The 21,629-nt window shown below is 40.0% G+C and overlaps 1 long non-coding RNA gene across 2 annotated transcripts; it reads right to left on the minus strand.

Moving 5' to 3' along the window:
• Positions 1 to 1,091: 1,091 nt before the first annotated feature.
• LOC122225264 lies at positions 1,092 to 21,538 on the minus strand. 2 transcript variants are annotated; one of them, XR_006205183.1, is made up of 5 exons: positions 21,000 to 21,538; positions 16,738 to 16,796; positions 6,674 to 6,854; positions 5,163 to 5,276; positions 1,092 to 1,177 (listed from the first exon to the last, which is right to left on the minus strand). It is a non-coding gene; the product is annotated as an uncharacterized LOC122225264 (long non-coding RNA). The 2 variants fall into 2 exon arrangements; XR_006205182.1 differs by having other exon boundaries at positions 16,738 to 16,887.
• Positions 21,539 to 21,629: the final 91 nt, after the last annotated feature.

Consider the following 21,629-nt stretch of genomic DNA (forward strand, 5'->3'; position numbering starts at 1 on the left):
TTTGCTTCATGTGTGCACAGATACTTTAATTTTATCTTTAGGAATAGAATTGTTTGGTATATGATCCGTGCTTATATGACCCTACCAGGGGATGGTAAATTGCTTTCCAAAGTTATGCCAAATTATATCTCCATGAGGAATATATGAGTTTGCCCTGCTCGATACTTTTTTTTAAATTAATTTATTTAGAGAGAGCACTCGCGTATGTGCAAATTGGGGAGGAACAGAGAGAGAGGAGAGGGAGAGAATCCCAAGCAGCCTCCACACTGTCACTGCAGAGCCTGACACTTGCTTTGAACTCAGGAACCGTGAGATCAGGACCTGAGCTGAATTCAAGAGTTGGACGCTCAACCGACAGAGCCCCTACCTGGCTTTACATTTCTTGTCAAAACCTTAGTACTGTGTCATTTTTACATTTGTGCTAGTCTAGTGAGTTGAAATGGCTTCTCATTATGGTTTTAATTTTCACTTCCCTGACTACTGATGAGATTAAGCTTTTTTTTTTTTTTTTTCCATTTCTGGGCATTTGGATTTCTGTTTCTGTCAAGAATCTTTTTGCTTATTTTCTGTATGGTTGTTTGTCTTTTTCTTAGTGGTTAGTAGGAGTTATAGATTCTGGATACTAATATTTTGTGCATTATATGTGTTGTGACTATTTTCTTCCAGTTATGCTTTTCATTTTCATTCTCTTTATCATGTCTTGTTGAACAGAAGTTCTTAATTCTGAGTATGTTTAATGTTTTACCTTTTGCTTTATGGATTGCTCTTTTTGTATCTTCTATAAGAAATTTTTCCCTAGCACAGATCAGATATTCTGTATTTTATTTTGAAGCTTCACAATTTTTACTATTTATATTTGATCCATGGAAATTAAATTTTGATTGTGGCATTAGCTAGGAATCCATTTTTACATGGGCTTGTTTTTCTCTTGTGTAAAACAAGTCTGAAGATAGCAATCTAGCAATTTTACTCCAAGGTGTTAGAAAGAGACTATTGGACAGACGCACCAGGAATCATATGAACAAGTTAATTATAACGTAAGAGCAGCAACAACAATAAAAAATCTGGAAATAACAGAAGGAATTTAATGTGGAGAACTAGTTTTAGAGCTTTGGCAGAGCTGAAAATAAGGTGAGGCATCTCGGAAATCGACAACTGCAGGGAACTGCTGCCATCTCTAGGAAAGAAGACAAAAGGAAGAGCTATAGTATGATTGGAGCCCAGGAACCAGGGTATGTGGCAGGACCCGGAAGTTAGAGGAGGAGCCTCCAGCACCACTGGATGTACTGTGCAGCCAGGGCTGGAGCCATGGTAGAGTGTGACCAGCAAGAACTGGACTATGGAGTAGATGCAGTCACTTCCTGAGATGCTGCCCTCTAGTCTACCGTCTGTGCCTCTATTGGCCAAACCTAACCAGAAGCCAGTGGGCAAGACATCCTGAGAAATGTGGGCTACCAAGGTCAGCATCCTGTGATATAGAGGTAAGCAGGGAAGGTCAGGGAATGGATTTGAGCACTAACAGACCAGTGACAGGCATAAGACACCTCTCACATCTGGCCCTAATGTACCTTCCTTCTCTCATTTCTACCACTCCTTTCTCTCTTGTTTTGCCTCGGCCATGTCAAGTTATTGGATATTTCCAGGCTATGCTATGTATATTCCCATTCTTTGGCTCTTTGTTTAAACCATCCCCTCAGCTTGGAATTCTTCCTTGTCTGCCTTGAAGTCTTACTCATCCTTCCAAGTATTAGTTTATGTCCTCATCCTTGAAACCTTGAAACCTTTCCAGTCACATTTGTAAGTTTCTCACCCTCCAAATACCCTTTAAGTATTTGGGTCCCTAAGATTCTGTCCTTGATCCTCTTTTAGCTCATGTCACTGGGTGACCTTAGTGGGTGATTTCGTCCATCCCCATGACTCTCAACTTCCACTTAAGTAGTGATGATTCACAAATTGTGTCTTTCCTAAACGCCAGACCCACATATATAGGTACTGATTAGACATTTCCACTTGCCTTTTTTATAATGCCTCAGATTCCGTATGTCTGAAACTTAACTACCAAACTCCCTTTCCCAGTATATTTGTACTATATTATATTCAATTGCCCATGGGCCATATTTAGAAATCACCCAGTGCTACTCCTTTCTTATGATCCCTTCCCCAGTTATAATCAATCATACCAAATCCTGTCAATGCTACCTCATTTACATCTCTCAAAGATGCACTCTAAAACTTTGGCAACATATATTAAAAGTCTTAAAGATAATGTTATGGGTTGAATTGTGTCTCCCTGAAAATCATTTGTTGGAGTCCTAACATTTAATACTTAAGAATGTCATTAAAAAATTTTTTTTAATGTTTATTTTTGAAAGGGGGGGGGGGCGCACTAGTGGGGGAGGGGCAGAAAGAGAGGGAGACACAGAATCCGAAGCAGGCTCCAGGCTCTGAGCTGTCCCCACAGAGCCTGACATGGGGCTCGAACTCCTGAACCACAAGATCATGACCTGAGCTGAGGTCGGATGCTTAACCAACTGAGCCACCCAGGTGCCCCAAGAATATCATTTTATTTAGAAATCAGGTTATTGTAAAAGTCATACTGGAGTAGGGTGACCCCCTAATACAATATGACTGGTGTCCTTATAAAAAGGGAAATTTTGGACACTATAGGCAAACAGGGAGAATGCCATGTGAAGATAAAGACAGAGATCAGGGTAATGTAGCAGAACACAAGGATGGCCAATGATGGCCAGCAAACCACCAAGAGCCAGGAGAGTGGCATGGAACAGATTCTCACTGCCCACAGAAGAAATCAACCTTCTAACAGTTTGATCTTTACTTTCTAGGCTCCAGAACTGTGACAATAAAATTCTATTGTTTAAGCCTCCTGGCTTGTTCCAGCAGACACTTTGTTCCGGCAGCCTAGAAAGCTAATGATAAATATGTGTACTCTGACCAGAATTATCACACCTACTAATAATCCTATGAAAATAATTGCACAAGTGAACGAAGGACAACTATAGTGTTCATAATAGCATAATCAGAAATAACCTAAGTGTCTTAACAGTGGGACACAGAGTGCATCATTTATGGTATATTCAAACAGTGGAATGCCATATAGCTTTTAACAGTGAGGGTGTATGTATAAAGCTTGAAAGAAAAGGACTTTCACAATATAGTTGTTACTTAAAAGGGGCTATATGAGTTATTATGATGTGTGTTTTTTTTGCAGCTTAAACTTCTGTGTATTATAAATGCATAGGAAAAAGTCTGAAAATATATCAACATATTTACAATAGAATTTCAGGTAATTCACATTTTTATCCTTTTGTTTATCCATCTTCTCTTAAGAGCTGTGGCTTAAAAATTAACCAGTGTTTCTAGTTTTCTTCCCCCGCTAGCCTCTTCTCTTTGCCTGGGTAGATTCACAATCCCTCCCTATCTTGGAAAGCAGGACGAAATAAAGAATAGGAGGGGGAGAGGAAGAAGGAAAGGGAAGTCAAGCTGATTGAAGATCTAGAACAGAAAAATTAGGAATTTAGAAAGCAAAATTATCAGTGTGACCTGTAGGAGGAAAAGTTTTGGGGAGGTATAGTTATGAATGAGAGAATCCAGTGTAATCTTGGTTGCAGAGAAATGTGGAAGAGAGAAAAAGAACACAGGAAAAGTGTTCCTGGGGGTTAAAAATGAGACCCTGTGGGGGCTCCTGGCTGGTTCAGTTGGTGCAGCATGTGACTGTTTATCTTGGGTTCATTGTGAGTTCAAGCCCTGCATTGGCCCTAGAAGCTTAATTTTAAAAAAAATTTTCTAGAAGAATAACAACAATAAAATACTTACTAAAAAATAAATGAAATTTATTTTCTGTAAAGATTGTTGAGCAATGCAAGTTAAAGCTCAGAATTTCATTTCATTTTTAAATAATTCTTACCTATTTAGACTGTACTTTTTAAAAAATATATTTATTTATTTTGAGAGAGAGAGAGAGAGAGAGAGAGAGAGAGAGAATCCCAAGCAGACTCCGTGCTGTCAGTGCAGAGCCCTATGTGGGGTTGATCTCATGAACTGTGAGATCATGACCTGAGCCAAAATCACAAGTTGGACACTTAACTGACTGAGCCACCCAGGTGCCACTACACCATACTTTTTTAAATGCAGTGTGCATATAGAGAAAAGACCCAATTGAGTCTAGGATTTATAGGTTATGGTTTTCTGTAATAAACATATAGACTGCAATTCACAAACTGAAATATGCAAGAAATATAACTATTTTTCTATCTTTGAACTTAACTTTTATTTGGGGATGGGTAATTATTCTATCAGGGGGAGAAGATGAGCCTCAGACAATGCAAGTTTTCTGAGGTAACATTTAAGTGGAGGTAGAGGATAAACATAGGCTTAGTTAATGTGAGTCACATGGAGAAGCCATCTGGGCCTCAGCTCTTAGAATGACAGCATCTTTTGAGATGTGCATCTTCCCATAAGGTCTTTGGTCTTTTGTCCACCCATGTTCCTGTCTTTTCTGGTTTGATGAGTCTCTTTGCTAGGGCCATGCTTTTTTTGAGGCAAGAAGGACCCTCACTGGGTCTATTTTATTCCCTGAACCACACAGGGTTTCCCTGAACCACACTGGGTTGTGGGTAAACTCTGGGGTCTTGTCACCTTCAGAGCTTAATATGGGACTGGGTTATGGGCCCATAAATGCACTTAAACTACCAGATGAGTCTGTCACTCTCAATTCTTGCTAGGGTTTCAGCCATTACATCGTCAACCCCCTAGCTACCTCCCAGCAGGTACCATGATTTCTTCCGATTTCTTCCTCATGGACACCTACTGATATTTATCTCTTTTGCATTATCTCCAATTCTCTCTCTCCCCCTTGGCCTTGGGAAGTCTTGCCACAGTTTTGTGCTATCTAGATTTCTTAGGCTTCTGAGCATCCCTTCACTCTCTATTTCTTAGACTTTTGTTCTGTCTTCTGTCCATGAAGTAGTCAGCTACCCAGTATTCCATCTATGGCCTACTTGTCTCTTCCCAGGTTCTCTTCCACTCCCAGAGAATTAACTACCACTTCTGTGTTGACTCCTGAATGTACAGTTCCAGTCCAAAATCAATGCCCAGTTGCTGTATCTGTCTTCATGATCTCCCATAAGTCAATAAAAACTTACCTCAAATTCTAAGGGGATACAAAGAAAGGATCTCTCATTTAGATATAACTGCAGCTGGCATCTCTCTGTCTGCACAGCTCAGGAACTTGATCATGTCACTTCCTTGCTCCACATCTTGAGGAAAAACATATAGTGGTCTATTCAGGAGCATGGCCACTTGACAGAAGGGATCATTTTATCATTGTTTAGAATTGTTGGCAATGTAATCATTCTTATTATTGTTTTCAAATACTCCACAGACAATGCCCCCTGTCTTTGTCTACACCCAGGGTGGACCGTTCCAGTTGCCTTCTCTTTGGTGTGCCACTGAGAACTGTAGGTCTCCAGCCTCCTCTCCTTATTTCCCTTCTGCCTTTCAAGTAAGGATCTAAAGAACGCTTTGCTGTTTCTCACTTCTGTGTTTTTTATCATGCTCTCCCCTCTGCCTGAAATTCCCCCATTCCATACACATACATCATCCGGCTTCCCCCTACTCTTTAAGATTCAGCTTAGTGTCACTTCCCCCAGGAAGCTGCCTCTGCTCACTCAACTCTGAGTTATGTGTCCCTTCTTGGGCTTCCATAATGTCTTCTAAATACTGAACCTCTGCATTGTCCACATTGTACTCTAATCTGTTCATGACTCCATCTTCCTCAGTTATTATGCACAAACCCAAGGTAGTCCTATTCATTTTTATATCTCCAAGATCTAGGGAAATATTTGTCTCTTAGTATGCCTTCAACAGAGGTTTACTGAAAGAGTGAAAAAATGAAATCATTATTTTATATTTCACCTATATTGATTAAGGTTTAACACATTTAGTATTTCTGAACTATTAGATGTACATGCTGATAGTAAAGGGTGTTTAGTATTATTCTTAGGATGTAAGTTATAAATTCTACAGAACACTTATTTTCATGAAAAAAAAATGTTTATTTAGTAATCTTTTAGTATCTTATTTCACTTCCTTTCCTGATGCCCTTTAGAAACCCTCATATGAACTTTCCACATATTTACTTAAGGCCTGACTAGTCTCCACACAGGCTGCCTTGATTCTGCACCATTCACAGATCGAAAGACATTTTTGAGTTTTAAAGAATGTTCTTCTCTAGATCTCTACAGATCTTTTGTTGTAGTAAGACAGTTATGCTCAGTGACTGAGAGTTTGGGATTCAATTATTATTCCATTCATTTAACTACACCAATAAATGGCGATAGAATTCAGAATTCTGAGCTACAATAAGGTGGAATTTTAAGAGGCACTTGAAATTCTTGACAGCTGAAGTAGGGCCATTTTAAAATACACATGATGGGAAACTCAATTGTGAAATGTTCTCTTTGCAGTCTTCTCCAAAGAGATGCGTCTGGAAATGACTTTTTTTTCCAGGGGAGAAAATATAATCTGCTCCTCTCTTCCCATCACTGCCTTTAATAAACCATCAAGTCTTACAGATTTTTTTTTCTCCCAATGTCTCTTATAACCATCCCATTTATTTTAACTGCAGCAGCCTTATGAATGTTCCATCACTTACCATATCTTATGTAGTGATTCTTTAGTGTTGAAATATTTTTAAAAAGCTGGAAGCAGTGGTGTACTTGTACATGTATCACAACCAGCTCTTTGGGTACAGAAGCTCTGTTTGTAGCACTTGCCAATTTCCTTGGTGTAAATACTCCCACCAAGGCAGATTTCAAGCTATCAATTTGATGTCACTGAATAAAGAATTAGAGAGAGATGTACACACTCAGCTTTCATGAGCCAGTGCAGAGCTGCTACACGTCTGCTCCAGCACACCACTGGCTAAAAGATTAATGTTTCTCAAGCACCATTAAGTAGACTACTCCCAAATTCAGGAATCTACCTGGACCTCTAATGCTAACTGTGGAAACCACAAATATGGTCTGTTCACTCTTCTCTATCACAAGTACTATGCTAGGCTACTTGATTGAAGACTGCAATAGCCATTTAAGTGATCTCCCTGCTTCCACTCTGGCCCTAGAATTCTCCACACAGCACACAGACTGATATTTTTAAAATCTTAATTTGATTATGTCACCCGCAGGGAGGCAATGTGCCACACCAGGGACTATGCCTGCAGTGTTTCATGGAGTTATATAGTGCCCAGGCTGTATAATCAGCCATACCTAACACCTCTGCCCTCTGCTTAAAATCCTTGGTGGTTTTTTCACAACACTTGGGATTTGTATAATATTTATACTTGTGTAACAGATGGTGTAACATGGCCTCCGAGGGTCTATCTGATCTGACCTGAGCCTCCTCTCAATCCAGCTCCATCTGTTCTGTTCTAGCACATCCAGCCCTTTCCAGGGCCCCACCGGGAACTCTCCTCTCCTTGTTCTTCCCTTGGTAATCTCATTTTCTGAAGTCTCTGCTCACAAGACACTTTCTCAGAGAGGCCTTTCTTGAACCCCTAATCTAAATTAAGTCCTCTCAATTAGTCTTGTTTTTCTTCTAGACAAAGACTATTTATTAAAAATATTATTTTTATATTTTTTTTATTTTCATAACAATGCTTTGTAGTTTACTGTCATCAATTCTCACATTTAGGTCAAAATGAATACAGGGGTCCCTGGATGGCTCAGTCAGTGGAGCCTGTGACTCTTGATCTCCAAAGCTAGAGCAAGATTCCTGTTACTTATGTATTGGATTTCACTGTATCATACCTTTTCTGAGTCATTACATACAGAATAGTGAGATGAATGGACGGGTAAGGGCCAAAGGGAAACAGTACTAGGGACAAAATCACATTGATTAATGTTACCAAAATACTAACCCAGCACACACACTTTGGCAGTTTGTTTGGCAATTCCAAATGTTTATGGAATATTAATATTTGATGTCAGCCTTCCACTTGATTATAAACACCATGAGGGCAGAGATCATGTCTCTTTGGTTTATTTTTATATTAAAAAGTACCTAGAATAGTACCTGGCACATAGTAGAAACTGAATAAATATTTGTTGAAGGCGTAAATAAATTTAAACCCCTTAGGATGACATTCAATATGTTTAACCAAATGATGATAACTCCTTGCTTTAAGAAGCTAATTTTATTTCTGTATTGACCGACTTTCCATGTCACCTGAAGTGGTATAGTTATTGCCTCTGTTTGTCACTTATTCAAGACTTTATCACTTTTTTGAATATTTTGTTTTCTTACTAAAAATATTCTTTCTCTTCTCTAATCATCTTTTCTCCTTTCAAACTGACCTTTGAAAACTGGCCGTAAAACTGACCTCCAAACAACCTCCCGTGATTGGCCTTGCTGGTCTATTCACTTAGTTTCATTCATTCCTCCTTTGAAAAATACTAAACAGTCACTGTGTATTGCATATCATTTTGGGCATTGAAAACATAAATATAAATAAGACAGAGAAAGTCTCTGTTTCAATAACCAACTACATAATTAAAGTATCTCCAAATAGTAGTGAATGCTATTAAAACACAAATATAGGATGATGTGTAAGAAAATGATTGGGGCAGAACATTAGGTAAGGATTTAGGAAAGGACTTTTGAGGAGGCAGTGTTTGGTCTGATGTGAAGAAGATGTGAGAATAGAGCATTTCCAACAGCATTTCTGGCATGAAGGTGAACAGGTACATGGACCTGGTGCAGGCACAAAGCATTCCTGGAAAAGCAGGGGTGAGATCATGACTGGAGCTACCTGAGCGAGAAAGTGAGTGGTAGGAGTAAGGGTAGAGAGGCGGGCAATGCCAGATCAAGCAGGAACCTGTAGGCTAAGAGCAGGAGTAGGGATTTTACTGTAAATGTAAGGGGGTATTTTAGAAGCTTTGAAACTTGGGCATGTCATGGCCTGATTTATGTTTCAAAAGACTCATTTGGCTGTTGGGTTGGTTATATACATCGACTGCAAAAGTGAAAGCAGAAAGACCAGGAAGAAAGTAATTGCACTAACTCTAGAGATGATGATAGCTTAGCATGAACTAGGGTGGTAGTGAAAACGGAGCAAACAGGGATATGTTCTAGAGGTAAAGCTAATAGGCTTCCTTGGATTTGTTGGGGGTGGGAATGGAGGCTGGGGTGGATGTGGAAAGAACAAAATCAAATTTGATTATTAGATTTTTTTTTTTTTTAATTTGAGCAACTGGGTGTTGATGGTACCAAATACTAAGATGTAGAAGCAAGGACAAAAAGATTAAGGTGGGAATGGAGATGGGGTGGGGAGTGGGAGTCAAGCATTCTATTTAATTCTTGTAAGTGCAGATGTCAAGTTTGACCTTGAGAGTATGAGCCTGGAGCCCAGTGGAAAGCCAGAGCATGTAGTGGTCAAGAGAGGAGGCTCTGGACCCATCTTACACAGTTTCAAATCCTGGCTCCTTCTCTCTATGTGGGCTTGAACAATTTACTTAACCTCCTTGTGCTTCAGTTTCTTCATCCATACATTGGGGATAAAAATAGTACCCCATAAATTTGTTGTAAGGATTAAATTAATACACAGAAAGAATTTACAATAGAGTCTGGCAGATAGGAAGCATCCAATAAGTTTTAACTATGATTATCAATATGGGTACAGGTGAGGGCTAGAACATAAATTTGGGAGTCATCAGTGGAATTTTAAAACCATGGGATTAGATGATATACCCTCAGGAGAGAGTATATTTAATTTTTTTAACGTTTTTTTTTTTTTTTTGAGAGAGAGAGAGAGCACAAGCAGGGAAGGGAGAGAGAGAGAGGGAGACACAGAATCCAAAGCAGGCTCCAGGTTCTGAGCTGTCAGCGCAGAGCCTGTGGGGGGGCTCGAACCCACAGACCGGGAGATCATGATCTGAGCAGAAGTCGGACACTTAACCCACTGAGCCTCCCAGGTGCCCCGAGAGAGTGTATTTAAAGAAGGCAAGGGGCAGGGAGTACCCAGATTCACGTCATGATCTCGTGATATATATATATAGAGAGAGAGAGAGAGAAACATTTAAAAACAGAAGAAGAAGGCAAGGGGCCCGGGGCCAAGCCATGGGTCACTGCAACATTTAGAGTTGAATTAGGGGAAGCAAAGTAGCCCCAGAAGGAGAGTGAGGGGGAGCTGCCAGGAGGAAGGAGGAAACCAGCAGTGTGCAGTCACAGGAGTTATACTGAGTTGAATCCTGTCCGCCCAGAATTCATGTCCATCTGGAATCTCAGAATGTGACCATATTTGGAAATATGGTTTCTGCACATGCAGTTGGTTAAGTTCAGATAAGGTCATACTGGATACTGATGAGCCCAGAATTGAATAACTGATAATCTTATAAGAAGCCCATGTGATGATGGAGGCAGAGATTGGAGTGATGCATCATCTGTAAGACAAGGAGTGCCAAGGATTTCTGGGAGCTGCCAGAAGCTGGAAGAGGCAAGGCATGGTTCTTCCTTAGAGCCTTCAGAGGGAACACGGCCCTGCTGATACCTTGATTTTGAACTCCTAGCCTCCAGAACTGAAAGAAAAAAAAATTTCTGTCGTTTTTAGCTTCCCAATTGTGGAACTTTCTCACAGCGGCCCTAGGGATCCAGTACAGAAATCAAGAAATGGAAATGTTTTTGGAAAGAAGGAAATGACAGATTCTTTGAAATGCTACTGGTAGTAGTAGTAGAATAAGATGAGGACTGGCAAGGGACTGTTGGACCTGACAATGAGGAAGTCTTTGATGATCTCACTGGGAATGGTTTCAAGGGGTATTTGGGGTGGACTTGTAAGTGGAGTGGGTTGAGGGGCAAAAGGAGAGTGAGGAAATTGAGATAGCGCTATAGACAACTTCTCAGAAAATCTTCGCAGGGATATGGGGGGTAATGGTTGCAAGGCATGAAGGGAGGGATTTTTTAAAGACTGCCATCCTAAGCATGTTTGTATGCTAGTGGTAGTTATCCATGAGAGAAGGAAGAGAAGTTGATGGTATGGGGGGGAGGGGGAAGGGGAATTATTATAGGTTCTAAGTCCTTGAACAGCAAGAGAGGCTGTGATCCAGATCTCTAGTGGAGGACATGACCTTTGACAGAAGCAGGGAAACTTCTCCCACCTGAGGGGAGTGAAGACCAAGAATATCACCACGAAGCTGGTAGATCATGGAAGAAAGTTGAGGAACTTGATCGGTTGCATCCATCTTCTCAGCTACTCACTCAGCTGAAAGTGAATGGAGGAGAGAGAGTAGGTGGTATTGGAAGTTTGAGAAGAAAGCAGAGTGAGCCACTCTGGGGAGTCGAGAACAACCTCACTAGAACAATGCAATGGTTCTGTGTAGCAGCACTGAAGGCTAAGCTTTGAGATTCATGGTCGCTTGTGTGGTTTGTCCAGCAATCTCAGCTGCTCAAGTGCAGGTGCTGAGCAGATGGTGGGAAGGAAAGTTAACATTTATAAATGAGATATTTAAATGGTAGACTGTAGAATCTATGCTGGGTAAAGAAAGAGGTAGGACATAAGAAAGGTATGTGAAGAGTTGGTAGGGTCAGTGGATTGGAAGCTTGATGCTAAGAAGAACACACGAATATATTTTTAAAAAGAATCAATATTTGTAGGAGTGATCACAGAGAAAGATGCTCAGAATTGAAATTCTGGAAGTTGATGTTAATCAACAGTTTGAGAATTAACTATGATAACAAATGGGTGGGAGAAAAAGATCATTTACACGAGAATGTTAAATGAGGAGATTAGGAAGGGGATTAGGAGAAACAATTGCTTGACAGGCAGAGGGTTCCCTTTGGGGGCAAAGAAAATGGTTTAGAACTAGGTAGAGGTGGTGTTTGCCCAATATTGTGAATATACTAAATGCCACTCAATCATTCACTTTAAAATGCCTAATTTGGGGGGCTCCTGGGTGGCTCAGTTGGTTTAGTATCTGACTCTTGGTTTTGGCTCAGGTCATGATCTCACATTTTGTGGGTTCGAGCCCCATGTCGGGCCTGCTTGGAATTCTCTCTGTCTCCCTTTCTCTGCCCCTCCCCTACTTATGCTGTCTCTATTATTATTAATAATAATAATTTATTATTATCAAAATAATAAATAAATTTAAAAAAACAACAACAACATGTGGCTAATTTGATGTTACGTGAATTTCACCACAATTTAAAAAAAAGAAAAAGGAAAAAAATCCCACATGGATTATCTATGTTGTTGAAGTCACAAAAAATGGGGGCACAAAAACTCTATGAGGTGGATAGGACAATTATCTCCATCCTAAAAAATGAAGGAACAGAGGTATAGAGAGGTCAAGTGATTTGCCCAGTGTCACACAGGTAGTCAGGGGTAAAGCTTAGGGGGGGAAAAAAAAACAAGAGTAAAGCTTAGGGGGGGTGCCTGAGTGGCTCAGTCGGTTAAACATCCAACTTCAGCTCAGGTCATGATCTCACCGTTCTTGAGTTTGAGCTCTGAGTCAGGCTCTGTGCTAACAGCTCGGAGCCTGAAGCCTGCTTCAGATTCTGTGTCTCCCTCTCTCTCTGCCCCTCCCCCATTCATGCGCGTGCTTGCTCTCTCTGTCTCTCAAAATTGAATATTAAAAAAAAAAAATAAAAGAACAAGGCTTAGATTTAACTGAAGTTTGGGTTCTGGACTCAGAGACGTGTCTCTATGAACAAACTCATTACCTCTTCTGGTATATGGCTAGACCGACAGGACGCAGAGCACAATGTGATAATTCATTTAAACTACCTAGCATAGAGCCTAGAACATAGTAAATGCCCAGTAACTATTACTGTCCTGTGCTAACTACTCAGTATTGCTTCATTTCCTGTTAAAGTCCAGACTCCTTAGCATGCCATGGAAAAGTCTTTCCTCAGCTCCTGAATAGAGCCCAGTTTACTTCATCTCTCCCTACATTCCCTCTGGAAATCTGAGATCAAATCATAATTATACTGCTTTTCATTTCTTGCATGTACTTTACACTCTGGGGGTATCTGATTTTGTTACCCACTAGCCATCAACATTTTTATCCAGAAAATTTATTTTATTTTATTTATTTGCCCTGCCCTCCAAGGCAAACTTGGGCAGATCCCAAGACTTCTTAATGGATGGGCATTCCTACTCACTCTAAGTTACAAATCACAGTCTTGATTCGGTAATTAGAATGTGTCCAGTCAGAAGATTGATTAAATGCTTCAATCTCCCTTCAGTGAAAGATCTCTCCATATGTGAAGTGGTGGACTTCTGCTCTGTCCCCACTGCCTTCCTTCCAGTGTACCAGCAACTGCATCAGACCCTACCTGGGTGGAAACCGCTCTAAGTGGGACAGGTCAGGGATGGGGAAGTTCATACTTGTTGGGGGTCTTCAACTTCTCTGGGTCTAGCAGATGGCTACACTTGAAGCTTTCTCTTTTAGTACCTAGTGCACTTTTTTTTTTTTTTTTAATAGCAGTTGATTGAAAAGATACAGGGATAATACAACAAAAAGTGATTTGCTAATAGCCCCAGGATGCTAGTCCACACAGTGACTTAGAAGGGGGACCTGGTTGCAAGAGTACTTAGGCTGCTTCCTCATTGGTTGCTGGTTACTTTGTAGAATCTGAACGATCAGCACCGGACTGCTACTGGTCTATCAACTAGGAGAAGCTAGCTGGCTTTTTATAACTGACCAACTAAGGCAAGCTGGTGGCTCTCCATGGGTTGTTTGAAGATTCTTCTTTTTTTAAATTTTTTTTTATGTAAAAAAAATTTTTTTTAATCTTTATTTATTTTAGAGAGAGAGAGAGAGTGAGCAGACACAGTGCAAGTGGGGGAGGAACAGAGAGAGAGGGAGACACAGAATCTAAAGTAGGCTCCAGGTTCTGAGTTGTCAGCCCAGAGCCCAACGCAGGGCTCGAAGTCATGGGCTGAAGTCAGATGCTTAACCGACTGAGCCATCTAGGTGCCCCAAAATTCATTTTTTTTAAATGTTTGTTTATTTGAGAGAGAGAGTCTCAAGCAGTCTATGCGCCCTCAGCACACAGTCCTATGTGGGGGCTCGATCCCATGAACTGCCAGATCATGACTGAGCTGAAATTGATTCAGAATCTTCACTGACTGAGCCACCCAGTACCCCTAGAAGATTCTTAATTCTTCAATGACCTGGGTGGATGCATCCCTATTCTAGGTGATCACATGTGACCCTAGGAATTGGATTCTTATCTCCAACTTCTTACTATCAGTCTCCTCTGTCCTTCTATTTAGTCCTATTGTACAGGACTCCAGACAACTGGGGCCATGTGGTGCACATCTGCTCCTTGGGAAACACCCACACACCTTTTGCTTCCTTTGATAAACTCTGATAATGCTCGTCCGTCCCAAGACAGCCACACTGTCTTTTACTCTCTCAGTCTTTTGCAGAGAACATATTTCAACTTCTGTGAATGGTCTCACAGAAGATCTCTCTACCATCAGACCTGAGCAGAAGGAGGTAGTGTCCCCCATGATGCTTCCTTTGCTTGGTACTGACAGCAACAGCTCTCTCCAGAGAAACTTCTCTCAAATCCCCTCTCTGCTCACGCTTTTACACCATTATCTGGATAAATGGGTCCAGGAGCCTTGGAACTAGTTTGCTCACATTCCTTTTGTAAACTATGCCCAGGGAGAATTTACTTCACACCCGTGCTGACATCCCATTGTATTGTTTTGGCAAATCCCTGAGGCAGGATGTGTCCCATGTTAACATCCTGAAATGTGTATGTAAAATGTGTGCTCTTCCCCTCTTTGCCTCAAGTCTTTACTCACCAGGTGACTCCTTATCTATTTTTCAACAATTAGAATGCCTTTTCCTTCCTTCCACCCTGTGACCCCACAGAATGCGCTAATCCATCCCATTTGTATTTCCATGGTAAACTTTGCCTACCTTATCATAACCAATTTATTTAGCTTTATATTAAAGCCATTTATGGGTCTGTCTCCAAACCCAAGAGACTGAAAGTTCCCAGGGACAGGGACTCTTGAGATTTACTCTTTCATATTCAAAGACTAATATAAAATGTAAATTACCATTAGTAGTAGCATCAAAAACATAAAATATCTAGGAATTAATGTAATAAAAGGTAATGCAAGACCTCCATGTGAAAAACTAAAAATCTGAACTAGATCTTAGGAAACTTGACAAGCCAAAATTCCAAATTTGATTCCAAAATTGATAAAGAAATACAAAGAGCCAAGATTCTCTTGAAGAAAAGAAAACAAAACAAAAGAAAGAAATTCAGGGGAGAGGACTTGCTCAACAACCTATCAAGACTTCTTATTTAGCTAGAGTAATTGAAACAGTTTGGTATCCACATCAAGGTAAACAAACCAGTGGAATGGAATAGTAAGTTCAGAAACAAACTTACTCAAATATACACACCTGACTTACAATGGATGACACTGTGGAGCAGGGGGGGAACAGGCTTAAAAGAAGCATTTAATAGAATTTAAATTAAGAATTTATGTTCATTAAAAAATACCATTTAGAGAATGAAAAGGAAGCTATGGAACAAGAGGAGATTTTTGCAGTGTATATAATTGACAAGGGGCTTACATTCAGAATATAAAGGATTATAAAACAAAAAGCAAAAGATAAACAACCCAGGAGAAAATTGGGTAAGAGACTTGAACAACTCACAAAAGAGGAAGTCCAAAGGCCAGGAAATACGTGAAAAGGTACTCAACCTCATAAGCAGTTGGGGAAATGCAAGTTACAAACTCACTAGAGTGGTTAAAATTTGAAAGACTGACAACGTCAATTGTAAGCTAGAATGCAGAGCAATGGGAACTCTGAGGGATTGCTGCTGGGAGTGTAAATTGGTACAAACACCTCTAAGTTGAATACTTCCAGACTATGGCCCAGCAATTCTTTTCTAAAGAAATGTGTGCCCATGTGCACTGGGAGACAAGAGCAAAAATGTTGATAGCATAATTTGTAGCAACCCCAAACTGGAATTTGGGTGTTCATGAACCCAAATGCTCATATATAGCAGAATGAATAAACAAATATTCTATGCATGTGATAGCATTCTATACCGCAATGAAAATGGCTGAACCGCAGTTTCACACAAGAATATAATTGAATCTCAAACACAACGTTAAGCAGAAAAATCTGGTCACCAAAGAATACATACTATAGGCATCCATGTATATAAAATTCAAGTACAGGCAAAACTAAACTACAGTATTTAGAGATTCACGCTTGGGTGGTTAAACAAAGAAAAGGAAGTGACTATATTAAAGTCAGAAAAATGGTTACCTTTGTGGTGAGATAGTTGTGATGGGAAAGAGTATGTGGGGATTTTCTGGGGTATTAGCAAGCTTCTATTTCTGGAGAGTGATTAAATAGCTTTGTTTTATAATTTGTTAAGTTGTACAATTGTGTTTCTATTTATTATTTTTTTAAGTTACTTCCTTCTGTTTATAACAGCATATTACACTACAGATTAAAAGGATTGAATGCCTTAGGACTCTTTTAACTGCAAATAATAGAAAACTCACCCCACAGTAGCTAAGCAAAAGTAATGTATTGGCTGATATGAAGAATAGAAGGTGGACATGCTGGCTTCACATGAGGCTTAGAACAGGACTCATACACTGTGACCAGGTCCTGGTTTCTTTTTGTGTTGCAGGTTCTTTGACCTGCTTTGAGACATTTTCAGGCTGGCTCTTACCTTTTGGATCCGAGATGACTGCCCGTAGTCCTTGAAATTATGGGATTCCTTTTTTAGATCTAGCAGGAAAGAGAAAGCTCTGGTCAAAAGCTCTGGTGTTGAGTCTTGTCCTGATTGACTTGGGTCATGAGTCCTTCCCTGGACTAATCACTAAGGGAGATACGGTAAAGTGATTAATCCACAACAGACTGCATGGCTAGAATGTTCAAGATGATATTAAAAAGAGAAAAAGGAGAATAATAGATATTGGGAAGGTAACTAACAAATGTCTATGACAATCAGTACCCATTCTATTTAGCTAATATCATCATGCTTGAAAAGCAACACACAATTTTGCATTACTAGCCATCTCTGTCTTAATCAGAATTAAACAGAGAAAGTGGCTGGGTAAAATAGAGGTACACCAGCAGAGCTTAAATCTGAAAATGATAGCAACAATACATTTTTCCCTCCTGCTGATGTTAGAGATTCCAAACAGTCCACAAGTACTCAGATGGATTAAAAGCAAAACTGGTTTGTAATACATAAAACTAAGGCAATGGGTGAAACTTGAGTGGATCTTGGTTAGGAAAAATGTTACCTGTGAAAGATATTTTGGGGAGAAATGTGAAAATTGGAACATCAGCCGGATAGTAAAAGATTAGGGAATTATCATTTATTTTCTTAGGTGTGGCAAGGTCATTTGGTAATATTGGAGAAAGCTGTTATTTTTAGAAGAGGCAGCCTGCAGTATTAAGGGGTGCAATGTGTTGATGTCTGCAATTTACTCTCAAATAGCTTAACAAACAACACATACATATGAAGCAAATACTCAAAACGTTAACAATTGCTGAATATAGATGAGCATATGAGTGATGATTGCAATTTTTTTAACAATTCTGTATATTTGAAGCTCTACAAGATAAAAAAAGTTGGGAAAATAAAAAATGTTTTGGGGGAAAATCTGAAAAATCCAAACCAAATAAAACAGGACTTGTTTCTATATTTTTTCCCTCCTGTAGCCTCCTGTAGACCTTAGGTCTATAGGAGGTAGAAGAAGATAAATTTATTTTGTTATTAAAACAGTGTAAGTTCTATTGCTTTTCCAATCATCCATGAAAAATATATATTCAGCACCAACCATGTATATGCATTTCTTATTGTTAATAGGCAGTTATAAATTTATCTCTGTCTGACTTTATTACAGAATAAATGTTGCCAACCGGATACCAAAGACAGAGGGAACTACTAACAACATATATACTGAGGGCTTACTTTGTACCAGGAACATTAATATACATAGTTTTATTTATTTTTTATTATAATCCTGTGAAATAGATACTGTCATTAATCCTTGTTTTACAGATGACAAATGGAGGTGTTTGTAAATTATGAACACGTGGCACAGAGTCCCATATCTAACAAGTAGGGGGTATCTGAATCTAACACTAAATCTGTCCTTGTACACTGCTGGTGGGGATGTAAAATGGAGCAGCCACTTTAGAAAATAGTGGCAGTTGCTCAGAAAGTTAAACACAGTTACCACGTGACCGGGTGATTCAATTCTACTCCTAACTATATACCCAAGACAAATGAAAATATGTGTCCACACAAAGACTTATATGCGAATGTTGATAGCAGTACTATTCATAAGAGCCAAAAAAAGTGGAAACCACTCATATATCTATCAACTAGTGAATGGATAGACAAAATGTGATATAGCTATACAATGGAATGTTATTTGGCAATAAAAGGAAATGAAATAACTATACATGCTACAACATGGATGCACTTTGTTGCTAAGGGAAAGAAGGCAGACACAAAAGATCACATTTTGTATGACATAACCTATATGAAATGTCTAGAATAGCTAAATCTGTAAGGGAGAGAAGGATTAGTAGTTGCCTAAGCGGGGGAGGCAAAGAGAATGACTGCTAAGGGATACAGCAGGTTTTTTGTTGTTGTTTTGTTTTGTTTTTGGAAGAGAGGTGGTGATGAAAATGTTCTAAAATTGATTGTGATGGTCGCACAACTCTGTGAATCTACTAAAAACCATGGAATTGCACACTTTAAAAGTGTATTGTATCATATGTGAATTAGATCTCAATTATATCTCAAAAAAAGTTTATTTCCCCTTTACTGAACCATGTTGCCTAAGAAAACTTTAGTTTTCCTCTTAGAATCGGCTTTAAAAATCAAACCGTAAGGGTAGTCAGGTCGAAAGAGATTTTATATGTCATTTAGACTCTTCTATTCAAAAAGTTAATTATTTTGGAATTAGATGGAGAAAACCTCAAAGTGCCCATAGGAATAAAGTAAGTGAATAAAATGCATACATGAGAATTCACCTTCATATCTCCAGAGTTGGCTCTCTGAGTTTTTTGGATTTGGGCCCCATTACGTGAAGTCTGTTATGTGAGATCTTATCTCTGGATCTAGAAGGCGTAGTGAACTGGCCATCAGCTATCTGCAGATTTGCAACAGAGGACAATTTCTATGGGATTTATTAGCAATAGCTGGTTTTATAAGGCATTCAGGGACGAGTCTTTTGGAATGGCTAGAGCTGTAACAAACATGCACTCTTCCAAACTTTACGCTGACTTCCTCCTTAAAGTTGCATACATTTAGTGAATAGGAAGATGACCTTTGGAATCCTGAATGGTCTCCCATTCCATAGTCATAAACATTCCAGTTCTTTCCTTCTACCCCTGAAGCTAATTCCTTTTATGGCCAGGTTTGTGGTATTTGGACATTTGCTTAAGCTTGGTTTCAGGTACTTATAGTAAGTTTTGCTCCTAACCTTTGCTTTTTTGGGTGCCTCTAGAAAGTGCTTTCTACACTGTAACTGCTTTTGAGTAGTCTTCTCTACTGCCCCACCCCCAGTCTTTTTCCCTCTTTTTTTTTTTTTTTCTTTTTTCTTTTTAGTTTGATTCAGTTACCTGCATCTGGTAATGTGGAGCTTTCCTAAAACTGGATTAGCAGCAATATAATAGCAGTAACCCTTTCATTACCAGAGTAATTTTCTTCACTTGTTTTGAACTTAGCATTTATAGGCAGCTGCTGTAAAACTCAAAGGTGAAAAAGACGTGACTTTGTCCTGCTTTTACAAGTCCAGAGTACTTATTAGTGAGGGTTATAGAACTTTGAAGCCATTTTTTTTTTCCTTTAAAAAAGGAAATGTGAGTGCTGAGGTAAGCTTTTCCTCCATTTAAACAAAACACACAAATCCGGTAACAATATTAAAGGAATATTTTCAATATTCTGCAGTTTACCCTAAAAGAATAAATAAATCCAGTAAGAATTTAAGGTTATATAGATTTTGACTTCTTTGCAATCTGTTTCTGGCCTTATGTTTTCTTGCCTGAAGTCAGTAGTAAAGTTGTTAAAATGCGGTGATGGAAACCAAGGTATAAGGCTTTGCTATCTTGGGCAGTTTTCTGTTCTAGTCATTAGTCATGCGGCCTCTGTAATTTAATTTCTTACTTACCAGGCTGTATAAAGAGACTCATAAAACGGCCTTTCTAGGATGTAGCATGCCTGATTATTCTAGTCTAAGGCAGCAGGATGAAAGCTGTCTACAGAGAGTTATGAACATACTTCCCAGAAATTTTTAAAACTTCATTTCTATAGAGCTATCAAACTAGTGGAAGGGAAGTTACTCAGAATTTGAATGTCAGATGCCTCCAGGAAAGCTTTCTTTTCAATTTTAGCAAGATACAAAGGTTGTGAGGTATTGGAGATTTATGTTTAAAGCACAGAGACCAGAGAGTTGAATTTCCAAGGAAGGCCCCCAACACAGAGATCTACATTGAAATACATTAATTTCTCTTGTAACAGGCCGAAGTTGAGGTTTCACAATTTCAGGATGATCCAGGATAGTTGCAACATTTTACCCACTCCTGGGTGTGTGTCTTTGTGTATATAGGCACTACCAACATCAAAGGCCAGACTGGTTTCTAGTAGCTACGGGCTCTCCAGTTACCGACCAAAGACACAGCAAGGAATAGTGTAGGATTTTTTGTTTCCTGGAGAAGGGGTGTCAGGGGGTGAGGGATTTGTAGAGAGTCGGTGAAGTCCTAGAAAAACTGGGGAATAAGGTGTCTTGCCAAAGCAAAAAACACTAGCAGCATCCTTGATTTGTTCTGTGCACGTGAGACATGCTTCAGGCTTTGTATTGTGGGTAAGTGGGGAACAGTTCCAGCCCTAAAAGGTATATTGCCATTTAAATTAAGGTAGGGATGCTGGTCAGTGGGGCACCTTGGGAGGGGGGTGTGTCCACTTACCTCTATTTTGAACCTTCGACCAAAAGCAACACACAAATACTATTCAATTTCGTATTACAATAAAATTCTTTGAACAAATTCTTTAAGGGGTGGAAGTTTAAAATTAAAGATAGTGAACGTTTTCAATTCACTTATTCAGGCATCCAGTCACTTATTCAACAGAGGCTTATGGAGCGCCTATTCTATGCTAGGCACTGCTGAGCCATCACAGACTTGGTCCCTGACGCCATGGAGTTGACAGTCTAGTCCAGTCAGTGAGGGAGTTAAAAAAAATTCAGGCATCATTGCTACTGCGGTTGCACCGGGTGAAGATCAGCCCCTCCAATTCTCCCACGTGGTCGCAGCAGGTGAGTGTGGGTGTGAGCGTTCGCGGCTTCTGGTATTTGAGGAGTGTGAGAGCGCACGTGTGTCAGAATGGCGCGTGTCACAGTGTGCGTGCAAGCGTCGGGGTGGTAAGCGTCTCCACAGACGCTTGGGCCCGGCTGCGTGGGCCCCGGGAGGACTGCGTCTCCCGCCCACGTACTGGGGGCGGCGCGGGAACCACCCGGCCCGTGCGATTGTGAGTGAGCGCAAGAGCGCGCGCGCGCGCGCGCGCGCGGGGGCGGGGGCGGGGCGCGGCGCGCGCAGGCG

This window comes from Panthera leo, chromosome A1 (genome assembly GCF_018350215.1).
Source record: "Panthera leo isolate Ple1 chromosome A1, P.leo_Ple1_pat1.1, whole genome shotgun sequence".
NCBI lineage: Eukaryota > Metazoa > Chordata > Mammalia > Carnivora > Felidae > Panthera > Panthera leo.